This window comes from Sapajus apella, unplaced genomic scaffold (assembly GCF_009761245.1).
Source record: "Sapajus apella isolate SASKATOON/1434 unplaced genomic scaffold, GSC_monkey_1.0 scaffold38, whole genome shotgun sequence".
Lineage (NCBI taxonomy): Eukaryota > Metazoa > Chordata > Mammalia > Primates > Cebidae > Sapajus > Sapajus apella.
In genome coordinates, this window is record NW_022436978.1 from 17415117 (window position 1) to 17429953 (window position 14837).

The 14837-nt window shown below is 44.3% G+C and overlaps 1 protein-coding gene across 6 annotated transcripts in view; it reads left to right on the forward strand.

Moving 5' to 3' along the window:
- The window catches only part of ABCC5 (ATP binding cassette subfamily C member 5), a 95627-nt gene that overhangs the window by 4501 nt on the left and 76289 nt on the right, over positions 1 to 14837 (forward strand). The gene's annotated exons all lie outside the window — the stretch shown is intronic.

Here is a 14837-nt window from a genome sequence, read left to right on the forward strand (position 1 = left end):
CACCTGTAATCCCAGCACTTTGGGAGGCTGAGGTGGGCAGATTACTTGAGGGTCAGGAGTTTGAGACCAGCCTGGCCAACTTGGTGAAACCCCGTCTCTGCTAAAAATACAAAAATTAGCCAGGTGTGGTGGCAGACACCTGTAAGCCCAGCTACTCGGGAGGCTGAGGCAGGAGAATCACTGGAACCCAGGAGGCGGAAGTCGCAGTGAGCCGAGATCGTGCCATTGCATTCCAGCCTGGGCAACAGAGTGCGATTCCATCTCTAAAAAAAAATAAAATAAAATAAAGTGAATCCTTTGGAGAGACAGATTTCAGAGGGTGATTGGAACAATTCTAGATAGTTGTGGGATGATCAGTATGTTTTTCAAGCGAATTCATAAGTTAGGCAGTCTTTAGATAATAATCTAGTTTCCTCCAAGGAAAATAACGAAGGTGCTTTTTCACCTGGAGAAAATATTTGTTTTTCCTGAGGGAAAAAAAAAAGCATTATACCTTTTCTTACAAAAGGACCTAATAAGGCAGATTGGACTAGGTTTAGGAAGTGGAGGTTTATGTTGGTGTGTTTGTTATGTGAAAATTTGAGGAAGATAGGACTTGCAGCTGACACTGGCCTTTCCTTAGCCTGCTACTCCCTTTTCCTCTTTGGTTGTGTTAAAGCCATTACTTTATTAATTAACATTTTCTTGCTAACGAGTCTTGTCTGTACCCTACTGTGTATTATAGAATGCTTTTCCATTTCAGGTTTAACTTCAGAGAAACAGGCTCAAAGTAATCAGTGTCAATACTTCTTGTGGGCGCCAGTTTTATAACTTCCTCATGTCCTTTTGTCTAGACCTTATGTTGATTAAACATCTATCGAATACCTTCTGAGTGCTAGACACAGTTTGTGTAACAGTTAAGTCTAGAACAAGTCAGGAGGTAACATTGGGGCAGGACCTTAAAGGGCGACGAGGTGGGGAGGCTTTTTAGGCACTACAAGTATAGACTCAAAGGTATGGAAGCAGCCTGTAGCATGTTGGTACCTTGCATGAGCTACTTACGTCATTTGTATGTAAAATGGTGTTGACCGTAGTACCTAACTCTTGGGATCACTGAGGAGTAAGTGAGAGAATACATATAAAATATTTAAAATAGTGCTTGACACATGGCCAGTGCTCAATAAACGTTAGCTTTTAGAATTAGTTGTCTAGGGCATAGGATGTGTAAAGGGATTATAGGTCAGGGGAAATTCTGCATACCATGCTAAGAATTATTTCACTGTGGGCATTGGGAACTATTGGAAGTTAATGAGGAGATTTAAAAAAAAAACTGTATTTTGAGCTAACTGTAGATTTACATGCAATTATAAAAAATTATATACAGTGTGGTGGCTCATGCCTGTAATCCCAGCACTCTGGGAGGCCGAGGCAGGTGGATTACCTGAGGTCAGGAGTTCGAGACCAGCCTGGCCAACATGATGAAACTCTGTCTCTACTAAAAATGCAAAACTTAGCTGGGCGTGGTGGTGGGCATCTGTAATCCTAGCTACTTGGAAGGCTGAGACAGGGGAATTGCTTGCACCCAGGAGGCAGAGGTTGCAGTTAGCCGGGATCACGCCACTGCACTCCAGCCTGGGCAACAAAGAGCAAAACTCTATCTCAAAAAAAACATAATAGTAATAATATAGAGATCGGGCGTATACTTTATCCAGTTTCCCCCAGTAGTAACGTCTTACACAACTACAGTCCAGTATCACAACGGGATAATGACTGACAGTGATACAATCCATTGACTTTAGGATTTCACAAGTTTTACACGCACTCATTTGTGTGTGCTCGTGTGCGCGTTCTGTGGATTTTTAAAATGTGTAGATTTGTATGACCACTTCCACAGTCAGGATGCAGAGGTTCCATCACAGGCATCGCTCGTTACTCTTTTGTAGCCACAGCCGTGTCCGCTCACCCCAACTCTCTGGCAACTGCTAATCTTTTCTCCATCTCTGTAATTTTGTCATTTTAAGAATGCTCTATAAATTGAATCACATAGCATGTAACCTTTCGAGACTGCTTTTTTCACTCAGCTGAATTCCCTTGCTAGCCACCTAATTTTGCTGTGTGCCTCAGTAGCTGTTTGCTTTGTAATGCTGAGCAGCATTCCACGTTATAGATAAACCATAGCTCCTCTAACCATTCATTTGTTGAAGGACATATGGGCTATTTCCCATTACTGGCAATTATCAATAAAGGTGCTTTGAACCTTCAGTTCAGGATTTTGTGTGACCATAAGGTTTTATTTCTCTGGATATATGCCCGGGACTGCGATTGCTGGGTCATATGGTAAATGTATATTTGGTTTTATAAGAAACTGCAACACTCTTTCCCAGAGTGTCTGCACCATTTTACATTCCCACCAGCAGTGATCCGGTTTTTCCGCATTGTTGCCAGTGTTGGGTGTTATCATGTTTATTTTAGCCGTTCCTATAGATATGTCTGGTATTGTGGTTTTAATTTGCAGTTCCCTAATGGATACTGATGTTTGGGAGTAGATTTTTATCTTGGATTATCTGCATTGAAGCAATGCAGAAAAGTCCTGGGCAGGAGAAAGAAACCAAACACAGAAAGCAGTCAGGAAGCAGCTCTGCTCGTCCATGTCAGAGAGGCCAGGGTCCTGTTGCAAAGTGTGGAAGTGAGGATGGAGCAGAGAGGAAAGATTGGAGGCGTCTCTAGAAGATAGGGACGGATTGGGGTGTCTGCGATTGATGGTAAGCATTTAAACCTATTCGTGGACATAAAGGAAGAAAAGCAGATTGGGCAGATACTAAGAATGAGTTTGGGCCAGGCGCGGTGGCTCACGCCTGTAATCCTAACATTTTGGGAGGCCGTGGCTGGTGGATTGCCCGAGCTCAGGAGTTTGAGACCAGCCTAGGCAACACAGTGAAACCCCGTGTCTTCTAAAATACAAACATTTAGCTGGGTATGGCAGTGTGTGCCTATAATCCCAGCTACTTGGGAGGCTGAGGCAGGAGAAGCGCTTGAACCAGGGAGGTGGAGGTTGCAGTGAGCCGAGATCGCACCACTACACTCCAGCCTGGGCGACAGAGTGAGACTCCATCTCAAAAAAAAAAAAAAAAAAAAAGAATGAATTTGATTTTGGAAGATACTGAATTTTAAGTACATACAGGTAAAATTATCAAGTAGAGCATAGACAAGGAGTAGAGTAGGAAAGGACACTTAGAGCCTCTAGTGTGTCCATGTGGGTGAAGCAGCGAGAGTGAGCAGGCTTACCCAAGGATGGCCTGCAGAGCAGGAGAAGGCAGAGGCTGTGGAGCTGGTGTGTGGTCCTGTGAAATTTCTGGTCCCCAGCTTATTAGCATAGAGTTGACATCAGGGTTTGCGGTGGCAGCAGCAGGCTTCCCCCCGGAAGGTGGAGAAGAACACAGGTAGGCACTGCTGGGCCTTGTGTTCCCTGAAGGAGATGGGGCAGCCAACCACTGTAGCAGGCTCTCAACATGCCGCTGAAGCTTTATCTCAGAGAAACACCAAGGGTAATACCACTTTATACAGTCAGGAATACGCATGAATTTTATTTTTATTACTCTTTCATATTTCCTAACCTTTTTTTTTTTTTTTTTTTTTGAGACATATTCTCGCTCTGTCATCCACGCTGGAGTACAGTGGTGCAGTCTCAGCTCACAGCAACCTCTGCCTCCCGGGTTCAAGCAATTCTCCTGCTTTGGCCTCCTGAGTAGCTGGGATTACAGATGGCTTTTCTGGCTAATTTTTGCATTTTTTGTAGAGACAGGGTTTCACCATGTTGGCAAGGCTGGTCTCAAACTCCTGAGCATAAGTGATCTGCCCACCTTGGCCTCCCAAAGTGCTGGGATTATAGGGGTCAGCCCTAGTCCGGCCATCAACATTTATTTTTTATGATTTTTTTTTTTTTTTTGATAGAGACAGTCTCACTGTTGCATGCTGGTCTTGAACTCCCTGGCTTCAAGCAAGCCTCCAGCCTCAGCCTTCCAAAATGCTGGGATTAGAGGCATCTGCCACCACACCCTGCCCCTAAACTTTTAAATTTAAGTACTGTTTTCCTGATTTTTACTGTATCCTTGTAATCTCTGAACTTTTTTTACTCAAAAATTTATTTTATTCTACTGTCTTTTATTTAGCCTGGACCTAGCAAAACAACAAGTGACTGGTTTATTCAAGCTGTTTTTGTATATACATTAAAATGAATGCATAGCTATTAAGTAATTTTGTAAGTTCAGACGCGATCTAGAATTTACTTGACCATTACCTGTCAAAACACAAAATTTCTCACATATATTTATCTTTAACTTGTCTCCTGTTTCAAGTTCGCTGACAGAGGGAACCGGCAAGATGATAAAAAAATTTCTGGGCTGAGATGGTATAGAAATGGATAATGTAAGCAGCTGGGAAGCAGAATACCTATATAAGTATATAGTTTCGTTTTTTAAAGTAAACAGTTAATTGGGCAGAGGCTGCAATCTCATTTCATATCATCATAACCGTCATTTTTTTTTTTTTTGCCTTTTTGAGATGGAAACTCACTCTGTTGCACAGGCTGGAGTGCAGTGGCACAATCTCGGCTCACTGCAACCTTCCAGTTTCAAGCGATTCTCCTGCTACAGCCCCCCAAGTAGCTGGGACTATAGGTGTGTGCCACCATGCCCAGCTAATTTTTGTATTTTTAGTAGAGACAGGGTTTCACCATTTTGGCCAGGATAGTTTCGATCTCTTAATCTCGTGATCCGCTTGCCTTGGCTTCCCAAAGCGCTGGGATTACAGGCGTGAGCCACTGCGCCCAGCCCATAACCATCATTTTTATATTAGTTGTTAGAGAGGAAATCTGGGATAGGATCTCCCAGGATGGCAGGTATACCTACTACCCATCAGAAATTTAAAACAAACAAAAAATGCCTCTAAGTAACAAAAGATAAGGATACATCTGTGGCTTTTATGTGGAAAACAAGGTTTCATTCACCACTATTAGCCTTTGGTAGGTCCACTTACCATGGAAGCAGGCGACCTGTGCTGCATGAGCCGGACTCCTGTAATCCTAGCACTGTGGGAGGCCGAGGGAGGAGGCCTGCTTGAGCCCAGGTGTTCAAGACCACCCTGGGCACCATAGTGAGACCTGTCTTTACAAAAAAATAAAAATAAATTAGCTGGGCATGGTTGCTTGTGCCCGTAGTCCCAGCTACTCGGGAGGCTGAGGTGGGAGGATCGCTTGAGCCCAGGAGGTCCGGGCTCCAGTTAGCTGTGATTGTGCCACTGCATTCCATCCTGGGTAACAGAGTGAGACCTTGTCTCACCAAAAAAAAAAAAAAAAAAAAAAAAGAAAGAAAAGAAATGGTGCCAAACCAAAGTCAGAAGCAAAGCACCAGAGAATAAGTTCTGACTTGAAGCAGGCCAGTGCTTTTCTTCTTGAAGGTGTAAGTGATGATGCAGATTACATGGTTTGCCCATTTCTTAGGATCGTGACCAAATCTTTCTCTTGGAATGTGATTTGGAAAAATCACTCTGATACTGTAGTCACATCTTCAAATGCTTGTGATTTCTCACATAGGCTTAGAGATAATTAGGGTTGAAATAAAGCATTCCACACCTACCCGCTTTCTTCGGGACTATAATGTGAATGCTTGTGGCCACACACAATTTGAGGCTTAGCAGGCATCCTTTAATCCTGAAGTGTTAATATAGTGGCGGCTTCTGTTGCTGTTGATTCTTTGAGCCTGAGTACTAACTTTGGCTGGCATTAGGTTGGCGTTATTTCAGCTAACATGAAGGCTTATACCTACCCTACTCGTGAACACTGTTCTATGCCTGAGGGATGATTATTCAGGCACGGTTCCTTTTTTTATTCTATTTATATATGCACATGTAGATCATATGACTCCACAAGCCCTGATTTGTTTTTTTAAGATGCAGTCAGTGTTTATTAATTTTTTAATTCAGCAAATATTTGAGCATTCTTCAAGGTGCATGCACAGTCCTGAACTAAGGATCTGGCGCAGATAAATATAAATCGGTGCTGGGCCTGCCTGTCCTCCAGTAGAAGCTTAAACTCACAGACATAATAAATCTACTTAGATTACTGTGATTTAGGTGCCGTGGCAATTAGTAAAAGGAGAAAGTGCTTCTCTCTCAGGGGATGCTTTAGGAGGAGGTATCATTTGACTGGAGAATTGAGGAATGGGTAGAATTTGGAGAAATGAAGAACTTGCCAGGCAAAAGAAAGAGTTGTGGGTTAGGGATACCTGGTCTCTGTTGGTATTGAGCATAAAATGCGTGACGTCATAGCTGTAGTGTCAGTGAGTTTCACATTATGTGTGTTGCTTGCTTTTTTTTTTTTTTTTTTTAGGTTGGGTCTTGTTTTTTCTGACCATGTTGAGGAGGCTAGAGGGCAGTGGCGCATCTCAGCCCACTACAACCTCTGCCTCCTGGGTTCAAGCGAATCTCCTCTCTCAGCCTCCTGAGTAGCTGGGATTACAGGTGCACGCAACCACGCCCATCTATTTTTTTTGTATTTTTAGTTAGAGACGAGATTTCGATACGTTCGCCAGGCTGGTCTCGAACTGCTCACCTCAGATGATCTGCCCGTCTCAGCCTCTCAAAGTGCTAGGATTACAGGCATGAGCCACTGCGTCTGGCCATGTGTGTTCTTGAATAATAAGCCAAGGAGTTTGGATTTTAATTGCTTTAAACTAATATGTAAGCAAAAGTAAGACAAAGTTTGTCAGATGCTTTTATGAGCTTTGTTTTATTGTGGGGGTGGTTTGTTTCTTAGTGCTCTCAGGCAAAGCTAAGGGTGCCTTGTTTTTCATTAGCATGTCCAATCTGGGAAAGGAGGAAGAATGGAAAAATAAGCAGAAGTCGGGCCAGGCGAAGTGGCTCACTCCTGTAATCCCAGCACTTTGGGAGGCCAGGGAGGGCGGATCATGAGGTCAGGAGATCGAGACTAACATGGTGAAACCCTGTCTCTACTAAAAATACAAAAAGTTAGCCGGGGCCGGGCGCGGTGGCTCACGCCTGTAATCCCAGCACTTTGGGAGGCCGAGGCGGGTGGATCACGAGGTCAAGAGATCGAGACCATCCTGGTCAACATGGTGAAACCCCGTCTCTACTAAAAATACAAAAAATCAGCTGGGCATGGTGGCACGTGCCTATAATCCCAGCTATTCAGGAGGCTGAGGCAGGAGAATTGCCTGAACCCAGGAGACGGAGGTTGCGGTGAGCCGAGATCGCGCCATTGCACTCCAGCCTGGGTAACAAGAGCGAAACTCCGTCCCCCCGCAAAAAAAAAAAAAAAAAAAAAGTTAGCCGGGCGTGGTGGTATGCACCTGTAGTCCCAGCTATTCGGGAGGCTGAGGCAGGAAAGTGGCTTGAATCTGGGAGGCGGAGGTTGGAGTGAGCTGAGATCGAGCCACTGCACCCCAGCCTGGGCGACAGAGGAAAGACTATGTTTCAAAAAAAAAGCAGAAGTTAACTGAAGTTCATGTGCCGTTATTTATTAATTACTGCAGTATTTTTCCTCTTCTCTCAAAAGTGTGCTACTGGTGGGATTTTCTTCCTACCAAATGAGAATATTCTTCTCTAGGAAAGGTAACAAAACAAGTAAGTATTCATAAAATCCAGGGCTCTTACTTAGTGTTTCTTTATTTCTGTGTTAGGCTGACCCTTTAACCTTGGCTGGAGTTTTTATAGTTAGTGATTTGAAATATTCTGGAGAGCTCAAGTTATGTCTTAGGGATCAAATATGTGGTCTGATCTCTTACCAGAAATGACTTGAAGATGTATTGTTGTGAAATAAATATGGGCTCATCATAGAAAATGTACAAAGTGTGTAAAATTATAGAAAAAAAGTAACCACCCTTAATTCCTCCACCCAGAAACAACCATTGTTTTTATAAAATAGTTTTGTCTAGTACATTGTACTTTTAGAGTTTGCCCCAAAAGCTTTGCTTTACAGACTAAGGATGTGTGAATTTGTTTATGCCCTTGTGTTTTCCGAGTCAAGAGTATTACCTGTGAGTCTGCTTGCTTTTAGGGAGGAGAGCAGGCAGGAGATTAGCATTTGGCAGCTCTGCATTATTTTTCCTGTGACTCAGCAGATTTTCTGGACAGGGTTAAGATGAGTAAGAATACCTGCCTTTTTTTCCCCCCTGTCTCTCCCTGCAGGCATCCATAAAGCGTTATGAGGCTCAGTAGTTTCTTAGGCACTGCTGGGTGTGACACCGTATCTGGCCTGGTGCCAGGTGTTGGTCTCCAATAGCAGCCTGGAGCTCTGGGGCTGAGATAACAACAGTGCTGCGATTGGTGCAGAGCGCAGGTGGCTCTCATGCTTGCTGCTGGGGCTCTTGAGGTTGAGCTGCTGCCGGGATCATGAGCTCTCTTATGCCGTCTGCTGCAAGACTGCCGGCTTTCCTAGGAAATGCTGCTTAAGGGAAATAAATATAGCCTGTTGGCAGGAGTTAAAGGAGCGTTCTGTCAGAGGGGAAGAAAAGTGTTGGAATTAGCTTCCCTTTTTTTAAAAAAAAAGTACCTAAATCTTTATTTTGTTAAGATAACTTGAAAGTTATAAATGGTTAATAAAAACCCTTTCAATGAAATCTTGTTTCCACTGTTAGGTAGGCTTCTGTTAATGCTTTCTTTAACGTCTTACCACTTTTCCCTCTCTGTTAGTCAAAGATACAAAGGTGAATGCAAGAAACAAGGCCTCCTGAAGGCTTTGCAATGGTTAAACTTGTCATTATTAAACTTATGGACTAATGTGAAGTTAATCTGGTGCGCTGAAGTCCACTAATGAGCGGAATTAAATTTATCCTTTCCTTTCCGGCCTCCCTTTTAAGGAGTTAGCCTATTTAGATAATTAGATGTTATATATGTTTTAATTATTTAAGATTATCTCCTGAATTAGCTGTTCAAAGAATCAACTTAATTGTTATTAGATGTCAGATGAAAACTTCCATTCACCAAAGCCTGCTCATGGAGGCGGAAAGCAAGACTGACATGCGTACTTTAAAAGACGGATGGACCCTCAAAGGCCATCCTGCCCAGTCCCCATTTAGCCTTACCTCTCTGTAGGCGAGGCCCAAAAGAGACCCTTGGCAGATGTGCTGGAGCTGGCTGTGCTTCACAGGGATGTTCTTTCTGGAATCCAGGGGCTCAGAACACAGTCCGTGGCTCCTCTTTGAAGCATGGTAGTTCTGCTGCCTGTCTCTGGCCCAGTGTGCTGGCCTACCCGAAAGAGCATGGAACCACCAGGAGATGCCACGACACTGACAGCTGTGCCTGACCTTAGAGTTCAGGGTGTGTTTTCGAAAGCAAATCTCGCTAAAGACGATGGATGTGTTATTATGAAGTCCATATTTGTGTGATGGAAATAGCCACGCTCACGTCTGTAGAGAGAAACTCTACAGAATGGGTTACAATAAATGGTTATAGTTGTTTGGCTTTTTTCAGAATCCCATGTACTTGACAGCCTTCTGTTTACTTTTAACTGGTATTACACAGTTATGATATCGACCAGTCCCTTAGTTTTCAGTAGATAAATAGACCGCTCAGCCCCTCGCCCTTGTGTTTGTTCTCACCGTGGTCAGCTGCTCTGGCCTGCCCTGTAGTACAGTTGTCACGTGATGGAACCCCAAAGCCTTGTACTAAGCATTTAATGCACATTGTGCTAGGCACTGGAGGAAGTTTTATTTACAAATTATTTTGTGGCCTTTTTTTTTTTTTTTTTTTTTGAGACGGAGTCGGACTCTGCTGCCCAGGCTGGAGGGCAGTGGTGTAATTTCAGCTTGCTGCAACCTCCACTTCCCAGGTTCAAGTGATTCTCCTGCCTCAGCCTCCCAAGTAGCTGAAATGACAGATGCCCACCACCAGACCTGGCTGATTTTTGTATTTTTAGCAGAGACAGGGTTTCACCATGTTGGCCAGGCTGGCCTTGAACTCCTGACCTTGTGATCTGCCCACCTCAGGCTTCCAAAGTGTTGGGATTACAGGCGTGAGCCACCACACCTGGCCTTTTTCTTTTTTTTCTTTTTTTTTTTTTTTTTTTTTTTTGGCTAAAGCCTGAAAGTGTTGTTGAAGGGATTCGGTCAAATGCAGAAGACCAACATGCACAAGTTTCACTCTCTGTATCAGTGGTTTTCAGGTCAGGCTACATGTTAAAATTCAACAAATATCGATATTGGGTCCTATCTATCCCAGACCAATTAAATGAGTTTCCGGGGTAGGACCCCGGTATTGGTATTGTTTTAAAACTCTCCTAGTGATTCTGCTGGTAGGCAGTGCTGGGAATCTCTGGTCTAGAACTGACGGAATAAAGTCTATTCTGTCCCCTCACCCAATGGGCTCCAAGTGTTTGCCATATATCCCCTTTTACCCCGTGATTCATTTTCAGTTTAATCCTTTGAAACCTACCGTGGTATTAACAAAGTTAATCTTAGACCCCAACATAATAGGAACTTTGAATAAGTTCCTTGGAATTTAGCTTATGAAACAACTGAAAGCCCTCAAATTCCTGCTGATTATGGAGTAATGCTAGATTATGAGCTAGCATTACTCATATACAGACAAATACCCGTTCTACCGTGGTGGTGGAGATATGTTTGTGAACTGAATTGCTAGCTGATCGTCGGCTTGAGAGCAGCAGCACAGCTACAGATATGTGAGCTGATGCACAAGTTAATTCTCTTCTCCGTGTAGCATAGCTGCAGAGTGATAGACTGAGTTTAGCAGCTTCCCTGGCTTGGAATAATAGCTCTTTCTTCTGTGTTCTGCTTCTTCCCCATGTAGGTTGGGTTCTAGAATTTCGCTGATCCTCTTGACTGAAGTGGCTGCTCTCTGGAAGTTCTTAAGGGAAGAGCTTCAGATGGTCAGGGTCATGTTAGCCACTGGGGAGTAAGGATGTGGTGGGAACTGGGAGAGGAAACGTGCTTGGTAGGTTTCTTTAACTTGTTGGAGATTAGGGAGGGCGGGAAAGCCTGAAGTTAGCCGGTCTTGAGAGGACATCAGTTTTTGACCTTTTTAAATTTAATTTCTAATATTCTGAGTCCCTCGAGAACTGTATTTGGTGGCACAACAGCTCCCTTTAAAAGTTTGTCTTTTTAGATTTGTCATGAAGGCTGCGTGGGCCTGGGACATCTGTGGAGATGCTTTTATTAGAAGAGGCACCCGTTCTCTTGTTCGTCTTAAGGTCTTGTGAATGAGGAGAGGAGAGGAAGACTGTGTTGTGGGATCTGAGGCCTGTTGATTCCGACTGTGCCCCAGATACCGCTTTCTTTGAGGGGTGTGCCAGACAGGAGCAGTGCAGCCTTTAATCCCCTTGGAAACCGAGACGCCTCTGGTTACCAGTTGACGCAGTCTCTGCCTTCAGGAACGACTTGGTTGAGTCCTCAGTCAGGCTTATTAGGAAGGCTACCCTGCTGTGTGGTCCTGCCATCAGGAAGGGATTGGATTGTTCAAACAGGGAATGATTTCTGGCCCCTGGTATCTGTCCTAGCGGCCTCTGTTTAGGGGGAAAGCCCTTGGTTTCCCTGTCAGCAGGCATTCGCTCTGGCAGCCTGTTAAGATGAGATGGGACAGCTGGAGAAGTGGTGGCCATGGGGTGTGCTGGGGTGCTGATGATCCGAGGCCTGAGGATTGCGTTAGGGCCTGCAGAAGCATCTCTTGCGAGAGCAGGTCTGTCTGCTTATGAATCAAATGTTACTTGTTTTCATACCAGAGGTATATATGAATATGTGTTTACCTGACCTTTGTTTGAACCTTCACAGAATCTGAATCTCCTTTTGTTTTGTTTTTTGTTGTTTTTGTTTTTCTCTCTCTTTTTTTTTTTTTCTTTTTTTTGAGACAGTCTGGCTTTATTGCCCAGGCTGGGGCGCAGTGGCGCAATCTTGGATCACTGGATCCTCTGCCTCCCTGGTTCAAGCAATTCTCCTGCCCCAGCCTCCTGAGTAGCTGGGACTACAGATGCGCCACCACGCCTGGCTAATTTTTGTATTTTTAGTAGAGATGGAGATCTCTGCATATGGGCCAGGCTGGGTCTTGAATTCCTGACATCAGGTGATCCGCCCGCCTTGGCCTCCCAAAGTGTTGGGATTACAGGTATGCGCCCTCACCTGCAGCAGAATCTGAATTTCATTGTCCTTTTTTAGCTTCCCTGTGACCCTACTCCTGCCCATTGGAATTACCTTGGTAGGAAAAATGCTGAGTCTCCTAGCCACATGGTCATGGGGAAGATATAAATGGCAGTCATACTTCCTCTTTTAATATTTTTCTCAGCTCCTGGATCTGCCAGTATTTTTCCCTTTGAGACAAAGCAGCTGTTGTGGATGCCTTTCTGTGTGGCCGGGCCATCTGGCCACTCACAGCCTTTTAGTGTGCCGTGCTTCATAAGAGAAGTAAGAGAAATGGGGCCCCTCATCTTGTCTCAGGGGAAGCTTTAAAAAGTTACTTGTAAAAGGGATTGAAAACATCATAACAAAAAACAAATGGACTCATAAAATACATTCCCCTAGGTCAGCCTATATCAATACTGACTGTGTTAGCTGTTTAGCTATCTAGGGTTAGGGTTTAGGGTTAGGGTTTGGGGTTAGGGTTTGGGGTTAGGGTTTGGGGTTAGGGTTAGGGTTAGTCTTGGGCCACATAATCCTTTGTTGGGGGGGCTAGCCTGGGCATTGTCGGGTGTTCAGCAGCATCCCTGGCCTTTACCCACCAGAGCTAGTGGCACCTCCAGTGGGGACAACCAAAAACGTCTCCAGATGTTGCCAGATGTCCTCTGGGTAAGCAAAAGCACCCTCACCTGTGAACTGCTGGGCTGTACTGTCCGATACACACTATTGTGGCTGTTGAGGATTTGACCTGTGGCCAGTCTGAACTGAGTTGTGCTGTAAGCCTAAAATACACACCTGATTTCAAAGACTTAGTACGAAAAAGAAATACCTCACTTATAAAATCCTAATAAATTTTCACATTGATTATATGTTAAAAAAAGATAATACTTTTTATTGGGTTAAATGAAATATATTATTTAAATTAATTTCCTTCTTTTCATTTTTGGAGTCAGAGTCTCACTCTGTCACCAGGCTGTAGTGCAGTGGCACGATTGTGGCTCACTGCAGTGTCAAACACCTGGGCGCATGTGATCCTCCTGCCTCAGCCTCCTGAGTAGCTAGCACTGCAGTCTCATACCACCATGCCTGGCTAATTTGTACAGCTTTTGTAGTGATGGGGTCTTGCAGTGTTACACAGGCTAGTCTCCAGCTCCTGGCCTCAAGCCATCCTCCCACCTCAGCTTCCCAAAGTGTCGTGATTACAGGCGTGAGACACCGCACCCGCCTACTTCTTGCTTTTTAAATGTGGCTACTAGAAAAATTTAAATTGCATTGTGTGGCTTTCATTTGCAGCTTGCATTATATTTCTTTTGGGCAGTGCTGAGCTAGAGTGTTAATCTACTGTAGTTTAGCCATTGATTTTGTATTAGGCATTTGGATCCCTATGAACTATTGGGTTTAATGGTTTTTTTCCTTTGGAAGATTTTCCTTTATGCAGAAAAATTATGGAGACTCAGAGGATGTAGTATTAACACATTACCAGTTTGCTCTCCTGCATCCCTGCTGGCAGCATATTAAAAATCGGTTTGATGTTCAGATAGTGGATGTTTGTCTATATTTCCCTCCTTTCCATATTGGATTCTATCTCTTTTAAGGCATATATGGTGTATCTTTAATTCGTATTTCTTGATTGGTGACATTGGGTCTGTGTGTTCTCTCATTGGGTCTTTGTTTATCTGGAGCAGTGCCTGGCACATAGTAGGCCCTCAATAAGGACTAGTTGAATGAATAGATGAAAAAATGCTGTATTTTACTTTTTCAGTAAAAGTCCACTACTTGAAATATATTATTATGTTAGTGACTTGGCCGCTTACTTACTTTATTTATTTAGAGGCAGGGTCTCACTCTGTCACCCAGGCTGGAGTACAGTGGCATGATCTTGGCTCACTGCTGCCCGACCGCTCCGGCTCAAGCAGTCCTCCTACCTCAGCTCTCTGAGCAGCTGGGACTAGTGGTGTGCCCTTTTTTGTATTTCTTGTAGAGACAGGGTTTTGCCATGTTGCCCAGGCTGCTCTCAAGCTCCTGGGCTCAAGCGATCTGCCTGCCTCCCTCCGCCTCCCAAAGTGCTGGGATTATAGGTGTGAGCCACCTTGCCCAGCTTCTTTAGCTTTATCTTCCCTTCTCTTAATGCTAATTTCCCTATGCAAAAAAGTTTCTTTTTCATGTTTGAACCTCTCTCCCCTTTGGTACATTTCCGATGGTGGGGTAAATGGAGGCTGTCTCCCGTCATGGCTGGGCTAAGCATGTCATATAATTTATGTCATCATTTTTAATGTGATTTTGGGAGATTAACTCCAGATGGATTAATGTATGACATGAAACCTGGATCTCGATTAATTCATCTCCAATCTGGTTGGCTGGTAGGAAGGTAGGTGGGTAGGTCAGATGTGAGTGATGGTCTCACTCTGTCGCCCAGGCTGGCGTGCAGAGGTGCTATCATGGCTTACTGCACTTCTGACTTGCCAGGATCAAGTGATCCTCCCACCTTAGCCTCTCATGTAGCTGAACCATGGGTGTGCACCACCACGCCCGGCTAATTTTTAAAAATTGTGTGTGTAGCCGGGCGCGGTGGCTCAAGCCTATAATCCCAGCACTTTGGGAGGCCGAGGCGGGTGGATCACGAGGTCAAGAGATCGAGACCATCCTGGTCAACACGGTGAAACCCCGTCTCTACTAAAAATACAAAAAATTAGCTGGGCATGGTGACGCGTGCCTGTAATC